The sequence below is a fragment of the Haemaphysalis longicornis genome, unplaced genomic scaffold (assembly GCF_048455015.1).
Source record: "Haemaphysalis longicornis isolate Haplotype H1 unplaced genomic scaffold, Haemaphysalis longicornis Haplotype H1 scaffold_163, whole genome shotgun sequence".
Taxonomy (NCBI): domain Eukaryota; kingdom Metazoa; phylum Arthropoda; class Arachnida; order Ixodida; family Ixodidae; genus Haemaphysalis; species Haemaphysalis longicornis.
The window spans coordinates 154,981-173,399 of record NW_027526269.1 but is presented as its reverse complement, the minus strand read 5'-3'; positions in this window follow the sequence as shown (position 1 = coordinate 173,399).

Sequence of the window (18,419 nt, the reverse complement as noted above, 5' to 3'; positions counted from 1 at the left end):
GTGCGCCGTCGATGGGTTCCTGTACTGGTGTGCGCAGTGTTGTAGGGTTTGAAAAGTTTGTGTTTTTTCGATTAAATCCCTCAGTTGATAGAAGGCGCTCGTCCGTGTGTTCCTCTCTTTGTCCCCGTTTCTTTGCGCTAAACCTTCAAAACGTAAAACAAAGGCGACAGTCCGCACAGGCTATAGTGAGAAAAAGATCCTGCTTCTACCAGCACAACAAATAAAAAAAAAAGATGCGGCGTAGACTCACACGCGAGCACGGGCACCGGTGTGAGTGAAAAAAAAATTCGGTTGATATTGTTTGGGATTTTCGATAACGTAAAGAGGAAATGGGCCGAAGCGCCGTTCCGTGTCACTGACAGTGAGGGCTTTCCCGTCGATCATTCCTGCTAAACGGGTGAGCACATTTCATGCAGCACACAAGTATTGCGGAAAAGCCTGCCTCGACGGCCGCTACCGGAACGAAGCACGGACGGCTCTTGTTAGCGCATCGTCATTGTCAGCGGCGACAGCGTTTGTCGTTGCCTCCGCTGATGCAGCGCTCCCTATGGGCCCTCCCGCAGGGAGCTTAATGAAAGGTGTTAATGAATTGGCGCGCTCGTTAAGCTGGGCTGGAGCCGAGCCGCACTGTAATTAAGGCTTACAGGAATGTTGTTAGCGTTCGCCGGCTTCACCCGCCTTCGTATACCGTTGGCGGGAGAAAAGGAGATATAAATATGCCAGTCGCTCGGCTTAAGCTTCGCCTGATTGGAAGGGGGCCCCTATTCATCGGTGATTGATTTGCAGATTAGCAGTGCGTACAGAATGCGGTTAGGTTGGAGCCGGCCGTCAGAGTTCCGCGTATTGATACTTTCCGGCGGAGCCGCGTTCAATAACTGCTCGCGGAAAATTGCCCGTCGAAGGGAGAGCGCTCCGTTGATAGTTTCCTTTGAAGTAACGTGGGATGCCTTTGTCTCGTTCGCGTGGAGAACGTCCGTTAGCGCAGCTGTAATGAGAATGCGAGGCTTCTCCCTCGGACGGGAGAAGACGGTGGCGAGCTCGTTAAAGCGTGGCTTTGCTCGATTTCGTAGCCAGTGCATGGTGAGGAGGATGTCCTCCGCGCAAGTCATTGCATTTTTCTTCGTACCTGGGGGTGTGGCGTGAAGGCGGCCAGCTCACGAACGAACCAACCTACCTGCGAAACTACGCGGGCCAGAGAAAACAGTAAAAGCAAAAAAGTGGGGATTAGTGGCTCTACTGCACAGAGCGAAGCATAATGAAAAAAGATGTCGGTAACCGAAGGAAATAATTCTGGTCTAGCGCGCACCCACGCACGCAGTGCATCCGGTGCAGATATTCAATGAATGAATAAACTCTTGTTGAGAAACAGGACTTTTGGTGTCGCTGATGGGGAGGGGGGCTCCTAGTCCAGGATACCACTGTGTGTAGCCTTCTGCCGGGCCAGGTTGGCCGGATTTATCTGGTCTTCCAGTCTCGACCTCGCCAGGGCTGCCTCCCATAGCTAATTTTTGTAGCGTAAGCTACACTGGCTGAGGTTGAGCGGTTTCGCGTGTGCCGTGAAGGGCCTTTCTGCGCAAGCGCGGGAAGCATTGGATTGGTTTGGATCGGATCAGATCGGATCGGATCGGATTGGACTGGATTGGCTCGAATTGCATTTGATTTGGATTGGATTGGATTGGATTAAATTGGATTGTGTTGGATTGAAATCCAATCCAATTGGAGTACGGGTGCTGAACCTTAGCTCACGCTACGTAAATCCTGGCATAGCCGAGCTAAGCCACTTCTAATTTTTTTTTCTCAAGTGTTGTGTCTGCGCGCGATTGGTGTTGCAGTGCCAGGCGACGTGGTATAGTGTAGAAGCGCTGCTGAAGGTTGTACAATCTGGGTGGTATTTTCCAGGATGCGTGAAGAGGTTTGGATAAGTATTTGTATCTGTCTCCAGGAGGTGGCTTCCATTTCATTTCGCTCTTTGTGAGGGATGACCCCGCTACTAGGAGGTTCTCGTGCAGTCTATACTATTGATCTATTTCCACTGCATCGCTGATTTCACTGCTGCATTTACTGCGCGCGCGCAACGTCGTTTTTGTCCCGAGTTCAGTTCCGCCGCAGTGACGTAAGACTTGCGCGTCCGTCGGCCAATCAAAGCGCTGTAAGCGTCACCTCACCCCCGATCCCAATCTTTTGCCAGCTGCGACCTGCACTTATCCTGTCGCGTCGATCCTTGCCCGTCTCGAGAAGCGCGCTCTTCATTTCGGTGTCCCCGCGCGCAGAAGCCGCACGACGACGTTAATGCCGATCGATGTGTCGACGCTTCGATCTGTCCCCATGAAAGGACGACGGAGAAAGTTTGGGCAGTAGCCGTTCAAACTGCCCTTCCCGAAATGCCGGCAGCGGTGTGCAAAACTAGGCCCAGCGGCTTCTTCGTATAAACCGTTCCATCCCTTCGTGTTTGATAAGATCTGGACGCTGCGTTGCGCGCGCGCACTTACATCATTCTGTCGACTGCGCCAATCATGGGGCCGCTGGCACGGTCGACTGATAAAATGGCAGCTCCCTCGACGAAACAGCAGTTAAAAAGGTCCCCGTGGTCTGCAAAAAAATGACGAGACACGTTCAGTCAAGGGACTGAGAGAGAGAGATGAATTATGAAAAAAAAAAACAGTTAAATTACGGAGAACGCAGGGCGCTGCACGCCGGCGAAATTTCCCTACAGGGGTTCCACCATAGTTGAAGGCTTCAAACGGCGGACTTGGGCATTTCGTACAGTTTTTTTCTGATGGAGGCGAAAAGCAAAAACGCCCGTGTGTACGAGATTTCGGCGCACGATAAAGATCCCCAGGTGGTCAAAATTAATCCGGAGCCCTCCACTACGGCGCGCCTCATCGCCTGCGTTGCGTCGGCGCGTTAAACCCCACAATCAATCAATCAATTTCGTACAGTTTGGGACGGCGACAGCCAATGTAGCAGGCGATGGCGGGTAGTTACCGAGATTGCTGAGCGAGGTTGAGCTGTCGTTTCTACGTTGTAAAATAGATAACCCGATTGTAGGCTTTTTTATTTGTCGTGAGTAAAGTTATTACAAACAAGAAAATGGGCAGGGTCTCTTTTGTTTCCCCAAAAACGACTTGAACGCCTGAATTTTGATCCATTGAAGACAGACACATTATTTACTTTGTTTTACGCCATCTTTTCCACATCCACGTCCACCGTCGACATATCTTTCGTCCTCTTTCGTTGTGACTATTTCACCGGCAGCCCTCACAATCGACGCCCTCACAAATTCACTTTGTCATTTGATTTGATTTGGTTTAAGCCCTCTGGTAACAGACACTCGTGCAACCTGCGCTTGAGACAAGCGAGTTCTGCTCGAACACTAGTTATAGCGGAAGAACAAAAGCTCTTGTTTCCTGGGGACGGATTTGTAGCTCGAGCAGGCTTTGATGAAATACTCCCACTACATTCCCGATCAATCCTAGTACGGCCCCTTACGTGACTAACGCAGAGGGATGCCAAAAGGTAAGCGAGATCGAGGTAAACAAACACCAAGAAGAACTGAACAATGTGTTTTCGAGACTGTTTATATGCAAATATTCGGTGACAGATGTTGCCGCAAACCTTGCAAATCTCTTCTCCCGCAGGTCTCGAAAAGTGTAATCTGTCGGGATGCGAAAGGGAACCTGCCCATACAAGACTGGGAAATCCCACGCTTCCCACACGTCGAGGTTTACGCTTTAAGCAAGCAATTCACCCGTCCTCCTTTCTTGGTTTCTCCCGCACCTGTTTTTAATAACGGAGTCGTCGGCGCAAGGAAAATAAACACGTCTCGAAAACGGCACCGCGCTCGGAGAGGCCGGCCGTAAATGCTGTTAGGCGAGCGACGGGAAGTGGCCCGGCTGTTACACTCCCAGGTGAAAGCACAAGCAATCGATCGGAGAACCCTCCCACCAGCGTAGGCCGTGCGCGCGGTTGCGTAACAGCGACCTGTAGGCTAGGTTCGTCGCAGAGCGGCGCGGGTTGTCAAAGGTTAGAGGTTAAGGAACGCCACGCACCTGACATTTGGCGGCTCGAGGGAGGGAGAAGAAACGTGAATATAATCATGGCGGCGCTTCCAAACGGGCGCTTCGAATGACGGAGGTGATTTCAGCGTCACCGAACGTTCGCTCCCGTAAACGTAAAAAAAAAAAAATGTCTCCCGTAATTTAACAACCCCCATGGCACCTAGTCTGGGATCGCCCCTCCCCTCCTTAGAGCAGCGGGAGTGCGAGCTCGAGCAAGAGCGGCCGCCACGAGGCGCGGTTATCCGCACTGCAGGGAATTAACGCCGCCGCCGACAACAGCGTTTCCCGCTCTCTCCTCTTCCGCAATTTAAAAAGGAGCCGGGCAGACGAAATACAGAACTCTGACCTGATTACGACAAACTTTAAATCAAACTTCCAAAAAAGGTGAACGGAAACAGGTGAAACGGGGGCGAATCGCCAGCCGCTTTCTTCCCGGGACCTTATGACGTCACAGGGAATTCGTGCGATTTGGGGTCGCCGACCATGTCCACCGCCGAGAAACATAACTGTAGGGTTGTTGCGGGGCTTCTAGTTCCGTTTGGTCGTACCACTCGAATACTAACGTCCCACGTTTTCAGCACTGGGAAGTTAAATTTTGACCACCTGGGGATCTTTTACGTGCTCCCAAATCTCGCGCGCACGGGAGTTTTTACTTTTCGCCTCCAGCACAAAAGCTGCCGCCGCGGCCGGGAATAGAACCCGCCTCCTCGTGCTCAGCAGCAGAACGCCTTAGCCACTGAGCCACCCTGGCGGTTCAGTCAATGGGGCTCTTCGATTTACAGTCTCAGACTCATCGCGGGCTCCCCAAGAAGCAGTCCGGCATTTTGTTTTCACATGTATCCCTATGGCTTCGGGAAATCGTCGGACTACCCGCGGACTACCCGCGGTGAGTCCGAGCCTGTAAATCGAAGAGGCCCAGTATCCCTCTTATAACGTCAGTGCTGACATCACGTAGCCCGAAATTTGGAAGTTCTAAAATATTTCTCTTTTGTTTTGTTGATTGAAAAAGATATTCAGGAAGTGGAATTGAAATGAGTGAGTTATCAAAGTCTTGTTCTTTCAAATAATGCTGTTTGTCAAATAAAGCAGAGCTGTTCTTGTCCATGGCCCCTGTTATGTTCGAGCACCCTTCTTAATTGGCAAAGATCGCCAGCTGCTCGTTTTACGGTCGTTCGTTTTTCTTTTCCCGCCTTTTTGGGACGAGGAGATGAATGGGCAGAGCGGAACGCGACGATGGGGAAGCGTTTTCTTCGTGTAGTCGGGGGGCGCATGAGGCAGGTTCCGAGAAGTGGCGCGCCTGGCGCTCCCGCTCATTGTTGTAAGGATGCCGGGAACGCTCGAAGTCGGCCCGGCGCCGTGACCGCAGCCTTGAATGGGTACTGCGCCGCCTCGCAGAGCAGCGCTGCAGAGGGTGCAGCCGGAGCGCGCTAGCGACGAGGGTCCAACCGCACGGTGAAACGAAGTGTCAAAGTAATGGCCGGGAGCGAGGGGGTCAAGATTTATAAGTGTGTGTGTCGCTACTGTCTCCGGCGGACGGGCAACTAACTCTGCTGCCTTTGGTTTCAGGAATCGTTAAGAGCCGAAAAGTCAGAATGCCAGACGCGCACTCTGTTCGGCACGTGGCGGCAGTAAATTACGGGTTCTTAAGACCCGGGGACAGCACTGCTGTCTTTGTCCTTTGCTTCCCTGCTCCGGTACGCATTTCGTCAAACGTCCATGTCCAGCCACCCCATAGAGGGCTAGGCTGTAGGACACGGGTTCGCACTCATGGCGCAGCGGGGTTTCCGTTAACTGTCATCTTCGCGGAAGTCGAGTGTCAGACGCGGTAGATTCTGTGCTCAGTCGCAGAAAAGGGAAATTTATGACCTTAAAGGCTCCGGCATGGTATGAGACACGCGTTCTTCGAAACGGCTTGTTTACCGCTCGACCGGGTTTGTGCCGTTCTATTGTGCTCCATTTTAGTTTGTTTGTTGCTCGAACCCGTGTGGGGAGAGAGCGTTGGGTCACGTGAGGGGGTATGAATGTATCCGTGATTGGGTGTAATTGTGGCCAATGAGTGCTGATTTTGAACCATTTTGGGAGGGATTTTCACTCTTTCTTAAACGCCCACTTTAGAGGCGGGGTTTTTGTGATCAAAAACCGAGTGTTGTGCATTGTTTAGGGTCGGTCAGAGATCAGGAGACCTGAGAGATCAGGTCGATCGAGAGGCGAGGCGAGTCTCGCAGGTTGCGGGCTCGGCTCAATGTTGAGTGGCTAATACATGCCCTGTACATAGTTGTACTTGTAAATAAACTGTAAATATTCCTTGAAAAGTCAGTCGTCTGCTACGTGCCCTCGACCAACGAGCCATCTATCGTCGACTACGACATCATCGACGAGCGATCGATCCACATCAACGTCCATCGTCACATCGTCGCTCATTGTCAACTGGTGCCGTGACCAGGATCGGTCGAGATGGCTTTCGGCGGACGACGGGGCGGCTACTTCAAGGAGGGGGCGACATCCCAGTGAGAGGCCCCAGGGAGCGGAGTCTCCACGGCTGCGGCAGAACCCGGGGTTCAGCGAAGGAGAGTCCGAGAGTTCGAGCAGAGCTCGGGACGGGAGAGAGAGTTCCAACGGGAGCGGAGTCTCCACGGCTGCGGCAGCAACCGGCGTCATCGAACGAGACGTTCGAGCGTTCGAGCTGAGACTCAACTGAGCGACAGGTTGGTGCGAGGCTTCGGGGGCGACGCTACGACCGGCGTCGAGAAGCGAGCGGCACCACCCGGCGTCGTCGAACGAGACGTTCGAGCGTTCGAGCTGAGACTCAACGGAGCGACAGATTGGTGCGAGGCTACGGGAGCGACGCTACGACCGGCGTCGAGAAGCGAGCGGCAGCACCCGGCGTCATCGAACGAGACGTTCGAGCGTTCGAGCTGAGACTCAACGGAGCGACAAATTGGCGCGAGGCTACGGGAGCGACGCTACGACCAGCCGGCGAGAAGCGAGCGGCAGCACCGGCAACGCCAGGCGGGACACGGAGGGAACACAGGTGGGCCCTGATTTGTTTCCTCCGGTTTCATGATGGCGCCCACCACACGATCCCAGGAGCAACAGGGGGAAGCCGTAGAGGTTGACGAATCAAATTCTTCTAATCGGACAGATTTGAGCGATCCGTCAGTGCTGACAGGGCAACAGGCAGTAGCGAGCGGCGGTACCAGCGACGCCGACAAAATGATCGAGGCACTGAAGCTGCAGATTGAACTTGAAAGATTAAGGCAGCAGAACGGTAGCATGGACAGCGGCAATAGGCCAAATTTGAAAGGATGGGCAGATTCACTACGAGCAGTCCTTGCGCCGATGCCGGAATCCGATGAGCTCGTGCCCGCATGGTTCCGCAGCGCTGAGAACATGATCCGTACTTGGGATATTCCTAATGAGGCTGCAGGATCAATCATTGTCCCGTTCCTAAATGAAAGGAGCCGGGCGCTCATTGCAAACAAGTCCGATGGTCGAAGGCTTTTGTTTGAGGAAGTCCGTGATGTCATTTTAGAGGAACTAAAAATGACTCCCGAAGAATACAAACGCAGGCTCTACGGTTGCAAAAAGGGAAATGAGACGTGGGGCCAGTTTGTTACTAAGCTTGAAGGGCTGTTAGATTACTACTTGCGAAGCCGCAACGTTCGTTCTCTCGAAGAGCTGCGATCTCTGCTCGTAGCAGATCGGGTAAAACAGCTGATGAATGACGAACTACGTTCGTTCATTCTTCAGCATGAAACGAAGGATTGGTTGAAACCAAAGGAGGTTGCATCGCTTGCGGAGAAATTTGAAGACAGCAGGCCGAAGCATCGCGTGGTAAACCAGCGGAGCGGTGACTCGAACGGGGCACGCGAGGGAAGTCAGCGGGAGTTCGCAGACAAAAACAAGAGAGGCGAGTTGAGAAACCCTCCGAAGTGTTTCAGCTGCGGCCGAATTGGTCACATGCAGTGGAGCTGCCCGCAGGAGAGGAGAGGAGAACCGCCTCCGGAGCGACCGAATAAACCGCCTTCTTCGAAACTAACCGCGAGGGCACACTGTGACCCGGGGGGCGTGTTGGAGTGTGGAGTGAGCAAGGGGGTGCAGGTATCTAAGCTGACATGGATCGAGCTAACCTCTGGGAAGACCCCGTTTAGAGCCCTTTTGGACTCTGGGGCAGAGATAACAGTTGTGAGAAGGGACCTGATTCCAGACGCCGTAAGTGAGAAGGGGTCGGGGAAACTAACGATGCGTGGGGCATTTGGGCATGCGGTAGAGGCAGAACTCATGTACGTTCCTTTGAGCTTGAGTACCGGCGAGGGTAGCGTGAACCCGCAGTTGGTAACGCTTTGCGCGGTGACTAACGAGTTGGCGGAAGGGGTGGACGCGATCCTGACACCCGACCTTTACGATGAGCTCAGGCAGGCCAAGAAAGAAGCCGATGATCTAGCCGCTAGGATTGTACAGGCTGAGAAAGACATGGCACAGCGGGAAAGTGTGGGGCATGTGAAAATCACCCTAGAGCCCGAGGAACGTGAGCGCAATGAAGAAAGCGGAGAAATAGCGCAGGTTGCCGCAGTCGACACACTGCCACGGGAGAATGAGGCTGAGGTGAGGAGAGCATTTGTGATAGAGCAAAGGGACGACAGTTCGCTGTCACAAACGTGGGAGCAGGCGCGAACGGGAACACATGGGATGGTGATAGAAGATGGCCTTCTCTTTCACCTCGAGGCGATCGATGGTAGACGGTGTAAGCAGCTTGTTCTGCCGGAGTCGCGCCGCAAGGAGGTACTTGTACTAGCGCATGACAGGCCATGTGGCGGGCATTTCTCGCAAAAGAAAACAAAACAGCGGATCCGGAGCGCGTTTTTCTGGCCGAACCTGGCGGGAGACGTTAAGAAATATTGTCAGTCTTGCCATTCATGCCAGATGTTCTCTAACCGGAGGATTACGGATCGAGTTCCGATAACCCCTTTGACAAGACCGCAAGAACCGTTCGAAGTGGTCTATCTGGACTGTATCGGTCCAATCGAACCGACTTCAGCGCGTGGGCACAGGTATGCCCTGTGCCTCATAGACCTGTGCACCAGGTGGCCCGAGGTTATTCCGCTCCGCTCTTTGACAGCCCAGGCGACGTGCCAGGCGCTCCTTGAAGTGTTTTCCCGGTTTGGTACCCCACAGCTGATCTGCTGCGATCAAGGTACAAATTTCACCGCTACACTGACAAGGGAGCTCGCTGAACGTTTGGGAATCAGGATGCGATTTTCGACACCGGAACATCCACAAAGCAACGGCATAGTGGAAAGGTGGAACGGCACCTTTAAGACCATGCTAAGGCATGTAATGCTTGAAAGGGGGCGCGAATGGGATCGCCTAATTCCATGCATGCTGTGGGCGTATAGAGAGGTGCCACATGAGATAACCGGTACTTCGCCGTTTGAGATGATGTACGGCCGGGTGCCGCAAGGCCCCCTGAGTATATTACAACGAACATGGTCAGGGGAGTGGTCGCCGCCTGTCGGGCTCAACAAAGTAGCTACGGAGTATCTAGTGGGGCTCCGGCAGCAGATGTCGGAGGCGGCGCGAGTGGTGGACGAGCGAATAGAAGGTGTACAGCGGGCATACGCCGAGAAATATAACCTGAGGGCACGCTCAAAGGAGTTCAGCGAGGAGGAGCAGGTTTTGGTCCTAGATGCCAATCCGCAGAATAAGATGCACCCCAAATGGATCGGGCCGGTCAAAATTAAAGAACGTAAGCGCCCTGACAGCTACGTGGTGCAGTTTGAAGACGGAACGGAGCGCTGGGTGCACGCAAATCGGTTGCGAAAGTATTACGTCCGTACAAACAACGTGGGCGTAATATTCGAGGAAGACGCGGAATTTGGAGAGGTAGAAAGTACCCCGTGCTCTGGAAAAGGCACAAGTAAGATACTTGAGGTGTTGCGTGAGGCAAACCATTTGACGAGCGAGCAAGCCGAGGAGCTTGGCCGAGTCATCATGCGATATGAAGAGGCGTTTTCCGAAAAACCAGGCAGGTGCGCGCTAGGTGAACATAAGATCAGAATAGTGCCCGGTGGAGTACCCGGAAAGGCGTACCCATATAGAGTCCCAGTGGCACTTCGACCTGAGGTCGACCGACAGATTGATGAGCTTAGGGAGTGGGACCTGGTGTATCCTGTAGCTAGTACCTGCGCGCACCCGATTGTGTGTGTAGCCAAGAAAGACGGCTCCGTCAGGCTATGCATTGATTATCGTCAGCTGAATGCTGTCTCGGAGGTTGACAACTTCCCGATGGGAAACGTCACAGAGTTGCTGTTCGAGGTAGCCAGGGCTCGGTACGTGACGATTTTGGATATGACACGGGGGTACTGGCAGATACCGGTAGAGGAGAGCTCCCAAAGATACACCGCTTTTGCAACGCCTAAGGGGTTGTTCGCTTGGAAGGTGATGCCATATGGGCTTCGCAATTCGGCTGCCACATTTCAGCGCGTCATGAATGAAACCCTGCAGGAGCATAGAAGGTATGCGTGTGCATACATTGACGATGTGGCAGTGTATTCCGAAACGTGGCAGGAGCACCTCGAGCACATTGACGCGGTCCTAGCGACTATTGCTGGGGTTGGGTTCACCGTTAATCCTGCTAAATGCAAATTTGCAGAGTCAAAGGTCCGGTACCTCGGTCATGTGGTCGGATCGGGTATTCATTCCCCCGACCCGGAGAGGGTGGAGGCCATTTTGCAACTCAAGGCACCGGTAACCAAAAAGGACCTGCGTAGTGCGTTAGGGTTATTTAACTACTACCGCGAATACATCCCCTCCTACTCGGAAATGGTGCTTCCATTGACCGAGTTGACTAACCGCCGAGTCCCGAATGCGATTCCTTGGAACGAGGAGGCAGAGAGTGCATTCAACGCGGTCAAACATGCATTGAGCAGCTTGCCTACGCTAACTGTACCCGAGGTGGGTAAAGAGTTTATTTTGACAACTGATGCGTCTGAGATGGCGGTTGGAGCATGCCTAGCGCAGGAGAACGACGGGGAAGAAAGGCCCATTGCGTTTCTCAGTAAGAAGCTCACTCCCCAGCAGGCAAAGTGGTCAGCCATTGAGAGAGAGGCGTTTGCGGTCGTGTGGGCACTTGGTCGTTTGGATACATGGCTATTCGGCGCGAAGGTGAAAGTAGTGACCGATCATAATCCGTTGACGTACCTGACGCGCTCTACGTCGTGAAGCGCTCGCCTAACCCGCTGGAGTCTGGCCCTGCAGAAATATGATCTGCAGTTCTCTCACATTAAAGGGTCGTTAAACAAATGTGCTGATGCCCTGTCAAGGTTGGAGAGCTATAATTGAGAGCCGCGTGATGGCGAAGCTCAGGGGAGATCTGTCCGAATAAAGCGGGAAATCTTAAACCTAGGGTGGGGCCTTCAATGCCCGTTGGCAGTAAAAGTGTGGTGACCGCCTTCATGGAGCATGGAATGTACAAGTGGGGCCCACCTTGTGAATGTGTGGAGCTGTGGGCACTGGACCGTTTGAACGGTGTGTGTTGTGGTTTGTGAAAACATTCTTGTGCGCGTGCGCGAAGAGACGATGAGAACGTTATCCAGTGTTGTAGGAGCGCCTGTGTTATTGCGGGAGTATGTGCTGTGTGTTGTTGTTGACACCATCCGTAGTATTGGTTGCCTCTTCTGTATCAAGGGAGCACGCCACGGTTGTAATGTAGCCTGCGTATTCAGTGGTGTTGTAGCACTCATTGGGGGTTTATGTTGTAGCACGTGCTATGAGTGATTGTTTTTTTTTTTGTTCTTGTGAAATGGGGTTTCTTAAACCGCGGCAAGAATTTATGTTGTCCGTACAGCAAGTGTACGGACAACATTCTTGGTGGGGAGGTGTTATGTTCGAGCACCCTTCTTAATTGGCAAAGATCGCCAGCTGCTCGTTTTACGGTCGTTCGTTTTTCTTTTCCCGCCTTTTTGGGACGAGGAGATGAATGGGCAGAGCGGAACGCGACGATGGGGAAGCGTTTTCTTCGTGTAGTCGGGGGGCGCATGAGGCAGGTTCCGAGAAGTGGCGCGCCTGGCGCTCCCGCTCATTGTTGTAAGGATGCCGGGAACGCTCGAAGTCGGCCCGGCGCCGTGACCGCAGCCTTGAATGGGTACTGCGCCGCCTCGCAGAGCAGCGCTGCAGAGGGTGCAGCCGGAGCGCGCTAGCGACGAGGGTCCAACCGCACGGTGAAACGAAGTGTCAAAGTAATGGCCGGGAGCGAGGGGGTCAAGATTTATAAGTGTGTGTGTCGCTACTGTCTCCGGCGGACGGGCAACTAACTCTGCTGCCTTTGGTTTCAGGAATCGTTAAGAGCCGAAAAGTCAGAATGCCAGACGCGCACTCTGTTCGGCACGTGGCGGCAGTAAATTACGGGTTCTTAAGACCCGGGGACAGCACTGCTGTCTTTGTCCTTTGCTTCCCTGCTCCGGTACGCATTTCGTCAAACGTCCATGTCCAGCCACCCCATAGAGGGCTAGGCTGTAGGACACGGGTTCGCACTCATGGCGCAGCGGGGTTTCCGTTAACTGTCATCTTCGCGGAAGTCGAGTGTCAGACGCGGTAGATTCTGTGCTCAGTCGCAGAAAAGGGAAATTTATGACCTTAAAGGCTCCGGCATGGTATGAGACACGCGTTCTTCGAAACGGCTTGTTTACCGCTCGACCGGGTTTGTGCCGTTCTATTGTGCTCCATTTTAGTTTGTTTGTTGCTCGAACCCGTGTGGGGAGAGAGCGTTGGGTCACGTGAGGGGGTATGAATGTATCCGTGATTGGGTGTAATTGTGGCCAATGAGTGCTGATTTTGAACCATTTTGGGAGGGATTTTCACTCTTTCTTAAACGCCCACTTTAGAGGCGGGGTTTTTGTGATCAAAAACCGAGTGTTGTGCATTGTTTAGGGTCGGTCAGAGATCAGGAGACCTGAGAGATCAGGTCGATCGAGAGGCGAGGCGAGTCTCGCAGGTTGCGGGCTCGGCTCAATGTTGAGTGGCTAATACATGCCCTGTACATAGTTGTACTTGTAAATAAACTGTAAATATTCCTTGAAAAGTCAGTCGTCTGCTACGTGCCCTCGACCAACGAGCCATCTATCGTCGACTACGACATCATCGACGAGCGATCGATCCACATCAACGTCCATCGTCACATCGTCGCTCATTGTCAACTGCCCCTCTTCTCGAAAGCTTGACAAGCGCCGCCCCCCGTTTCGTCCGCTTTTCAGCATCGACTGCTAATAAATTGTCATTCCAGACGATTTTCTCATTACGTCCGTTCCGCGCACATTCCGCCGTATCCGAGAAACAAAAAGAGCCAGGCACAAAACGAACTCGCGATTTGCGTGACGTGAGCATTGATTGATTGAAGGGTCTAACGCGCCGACGCAACGCAGGCGATGAGGCGCGCCGTAGTGGAGGGCTCCGGATTAATTTTGACCACCTGGGGATCTTTAACTTGCGCCGAAATCTCGTACGCACGGGCGTTTTTGCTTTTCGCCTCCATCAGAAAAGCGGCCGCCGCGGCCGGGAATCGAACCCGCGACCTCGTGCTTAGCAGCGCAACGCCTTAGCCACTGAGCCACCGCGGCGGGTGTGACGTGAGAATTCCGTTCGTTCGAGTGGCAGCAACACGTGCAGCAGACAAGCAAAAAATCGCTCTCCCCTGGCAAACGTCATTTGCAATGCGTCCAGCAGCTGTGCGCACCTCAGCACGATACAAATGTCGCTCGCTTTCTTTCCGTTTTATTTTTTGTTTGCCCCTCCCGGTCAGCGACACCTTCAAGAGGTTTGGAAGCGACAAACGCGAATGTCGACAAACAGACGCCCTCTTCTGCCAGCTTCAGAAATAAGTCACGTCTTCTCTCTCTCTCTCTCTCTCTCTCTCTCTCTATATATATATATATATATATATATATATATATATATATATATATATATATATATATATATATATATATCTATTTCTCTCTCTCTCACACACACACACACATCGCTATGTGACGCCGCGCGGAAAGCAGGAGTAAACAGACTTGTTGGCTGCCCTCGACCGGCTGGAAAACAAACATCGCTGCCGCCCATTACCATTACCGCCTCCCGTGACAGACCAGCGACCACCCTCTATACAAACAGGCCCACTGAAGTCGTCTCATCAACGGCTCGACGCTATGCCGGTTCCGAATGATCTGCAATATGAAATGTAATCTTGCGAAATTCGGAAAATTGTTAAAAGAGGATCGCATCCACTTCGCGTGCATTTCTCTGGCAGGCGCGAACTGTGCACGACACAAGTGAAATCGCCCCCAGCAGAAGCAGCAGCAGCAGCAGCGCGCATTCGGAAGAGTTCGCCAAGGCGCTTCAGAGGGAGAGGAAGGTAATGGAAAGGCCTGCTTGATAACCCTCTGGGCCGATGCCTTCATTGCTTCGGCGTGCCTGTCCCGCCACTGCTCCGATTTGTTTTGTTGTCGCCTTTTTTCCCTCACACTGTCGGGTTAGTTTAGCTTCTTGCAGGGCACGTTTTCCTTTCCTTAACCTCGGGCCGTCTTTGACGCGTTCCGTCGCTCTCCAGTACACGCGTTGTCTCAGATAAAATAGGACATTGCTCTTCCCCTGTCGCACCCATGGCGCCCATGAATACGTGTATTTCAAAAAAGTTTGCTTTGTCAAGTCATTTTGATTTCTGTCTGTCCGTCCATCATTCGCTCTTTCTTCCTTTCTTTCTTTTTTCTTTCCTTCTTGTTTTGCTTTTAATGTGAACGGAAATCTTCCTTTCTCCACGTAGCGGAGGCGTCGTATTAAACACCAAGCGAGCTCATCCTCGTGTGATCAAGAGCACCTTACTGAGGCTTAAAGTTTGTCTGCGGGCAGGCTGAGTGAGGAGGAAATGTGACAGCGCATGCGCAGGGACTAGCTGAGTTTTCTACGGCAGCACAATAACGTTTCCGTTCTTCCCAAACGCAGTCGAGACGTACAGACGCGCAGAGTTTCGTCTTTATCCTCCCTCCCTCCCTCCCTCTGGCCGTCGAAAGAGGAGAAGAAAATGGCAGCCAGACCGCAGAGAGCCAACGCGATTTGGAGAGGAACGCCACCAAAGGCAGGAAACGAGCTTTGATTGGGGGGTTGTACAAAGGGACTGCGGATTCCGGCAACGAAAGTTGGCAGGAGATAAAACTTTTTCGAGGTTGCTGACGTAAAAATATCGGAGCTCTGGGGTACTTCTTGGCGAATCTGACAAGAAAAAAAAAGCGCACGCTAACATCGCCATTCGGAATCCGAAAGGCTGTGTGGGGCTGCGGTAGCTTTGGAGCCGTGATCACCCAACCCGAGCGCCTGCGTAGGTAAAGAAAAGCGAACAGTTTGAGGGAGCAGCGCCATTTGTGCAACGCTGCTGCCTCGAACTGCTTGCGTTTCACCCAATGCTCCCAATGGGTGCAACGCTGAAAACATGGCGGGAAGAGGAAAACAGCGCGTTAACGGTTTATTGCGTAAGCTATCTTCAGCGGGTACGCGAGCAAAATGATGGTAACGGAAATAAGTGTGACGCCTTATATCTGCAAAACAAATTCATAATTGGTCACGTCAACACATGTAATCGTTATGAGACTGCTTCGGGATCGATAAAGGAAGAATTCATGGGTAAATGTGGGGCACTTCTAGCAATACATCTGTGTGTAGTAGTGAATCCGACTTTAAATGCACTCAGTGTATGGAGCTGAATAGTTTTATAGGGCTGCTTACATTGACTCTGGTGAAATGTCTTCCAAGCCATGCATTCCCGTATAGCAGTGAAGACGACTCTAGGGAAGACCGGTGTGTAGCGGAACGGCCGGAAATATGTTCTGCCTAGAGTCAATTGGGCCCAAAGCGACCTCAACAGAAATTTTTGCGAAAGAGAAACGTGACCTACATAAATGCTGTCTAGGGCCCACAAATAATTCCGAGCCATCTCCACTAACGTGAAACCTGACGAGGGGTGACGCATGCACTGTATAAGTAAGGCGTTGCGCTGCTGAGCACGAGGTCGCGGGTTCGATTCCCGGCCGCGGCGGCCGCTTACCTGATGGAGGCGAAAAGCAAAAACGCCCGTGTGTACGAGATTTCGGTGCACGATAAAGATCCCCAGGTGGTCAAAATTAATCCGGAGTCCTCCACTACGGCGCGCCTCATCGCCTGCGTTGCGTCGGCGCGTTAAACCCTACAATCAATCAATCAAGCATGCACTGTATAAGTGTATTTCTTGGCACATTGGCGTTTTCGCTAACTGAAATGAAACTGTCTGGGGTAGAGGTATACAGCTTTTATGTAAAAGTCTCGCGTCTTTGAAGCACGAAGGGTTCTGGCGCGAGGCGTAAACGAGCGTCCCGGTGGATTTCTTTTTTTTTTTTTTTTTTGGTACGCGTTACGTTCCAACGCGAGGCGTAAACGATTGTCCCGGTGTTTTAGTAGCGTGACTACATGAGACGACGGTTGCGACGAGGACATAAGACGCCGACAGCCCGAGCCCCTATACGGCTTAACCCCTAATCGGAACTTCTAACGTGGACTGTTACCTAGTGCGCGGCTGTACCGATGTTTTTTCTTCATCAGAAGCATCGATGGTGCAACCATGTACCCGTGTCCTGCTGCAACAGTGCTTCAGCACGCTGTTCCACGTGTTCATTTTAAACGGCGACAACGAAGTGTCAGCTCCTTGTCCTTTTGACAGCCATCTCTTTTTTCTACCCGCCTTTTTCTATCAGTCTGCGTGTGCGTATACGTGCCTTTGAAAAAAGTAGATATGGAGAGTCACCACATCTCTTACGGTCACGCTGCGTGCGGATAGGCCTTGTTGTATATTTTGTCTTGGATCGGTGGGTAAAAATAAAGGTCTTTCTCGCCGTCCGTCGGTGCTGGCCGGACGTCGAGAGAAAAGCTTTCTCGGCGAAAGGCGGCGCGCGTATACGAGCTTGATAACCGCACGGCGCAGTGCCTTTTAAGCGCGTCCGGGGAAGCGGAATGGCGGGGCACCTTTCTAGCTCAATGGGATGAAGGGAGCACAAAGGAAGCGCTGTCGAGTTAACCGGCTTCTACCGCCGAATTTTTCTCTTCTCCTTTTCTCGCTGTCTTTTTTGTACGTCAACTTAATGCATTCGTATTCGAGGCGCACGCCTATCTCCCGGGTTATAAGAGGGTAATGAAGGCATCACCTGCGGCGGAATATCATTGCAATTGTCGTCGTCATCGTCGTCGTCGTCGTCGTTGTTGGTGTTTTTATTTAAAAAAAAACTAAATTCCAAGATTGCATTTTACAATGAGCGGACTATTCAGGCTGACCTAGTCAGTAAAAAAAAAACGCCAGACAAAATGCGGCAATTTAACACAGCGGCAATTTTCACATTACGCAGACAAGTGAAAATCATGCTCGGGCGGTGAGAGAGACCGTCAGCGGGACGCCGTAATGCTCGAAGTGCTCTTTGTTCAACCGTGACCGCTTTTCGTTCTCCAGCCTCTGCACCGGCTGTCTTCGGTGCCCTTAGCATTTGAATTGTCCCCCGCCCTTGCCTTCCACAATCTCTGCCTGCTCAGTATGATTGTGCGGTCGTATCACGGGACCCCCACCCTGATCGCCAAGTCTGTCTACTCTCCCGAGGGAGCTGCGCGTCACTTGGTCTTGTTGGTGCATTCAGGTTTACTTGCATCACACGTCCTCTCTCTCTCTCTCTCTCTCTCTCTCTCTCTCTCTCTCTCTCTCTCTCTCTCTCTCTCTCTCTCTCTCTCTCTCTCTCTCTCTCTCTCTCTCTCTCTCTCTCTCTCTCTCTCTCTCTCTCTCTCTCTCTCTCTCTCTCTCTCTCTCTCTCTCTCTCTCTCTCTGTGTGTTTGTGTGTGCGTGTAAGGGCAGGACCGGCATGGCGCGTAATGACGTTCAGTAACGGCGCGACACTTGCCGAATGAAAAATAGCGATTGCCAGGCAAGAAACGCAGGCCGCCCAATCTCCAGAGAGGCCGTGCCGACTAGAAAACCAAATCGTGTGTGCAAGCTTAATTAATGGCGATAATACGTACACTCAGGGCTATTGAAATGCGGACACGAAAATATGAACCGGAACACGCAAAGTCGAGAAATATTTTTCGCGGACGTCACCGCGTGGAGGTCCAATAACGGCGCCCCGTTGGCATGGTTGGGAAGCCACATATTTCCCAACTTTGTTAGCTGCTATTAAGCTGCGCGTCAATTAGACTTGGATTAAATTTAGAAATAGCGCGATTTGTGTGTTCCGCTTCATATTTTCCTGTTCTCGTTTCATTCGTTCATCGCTGTGGTTGTGTACCCCTTACGTCTGTAAGAGTTTTCTGCGGTGT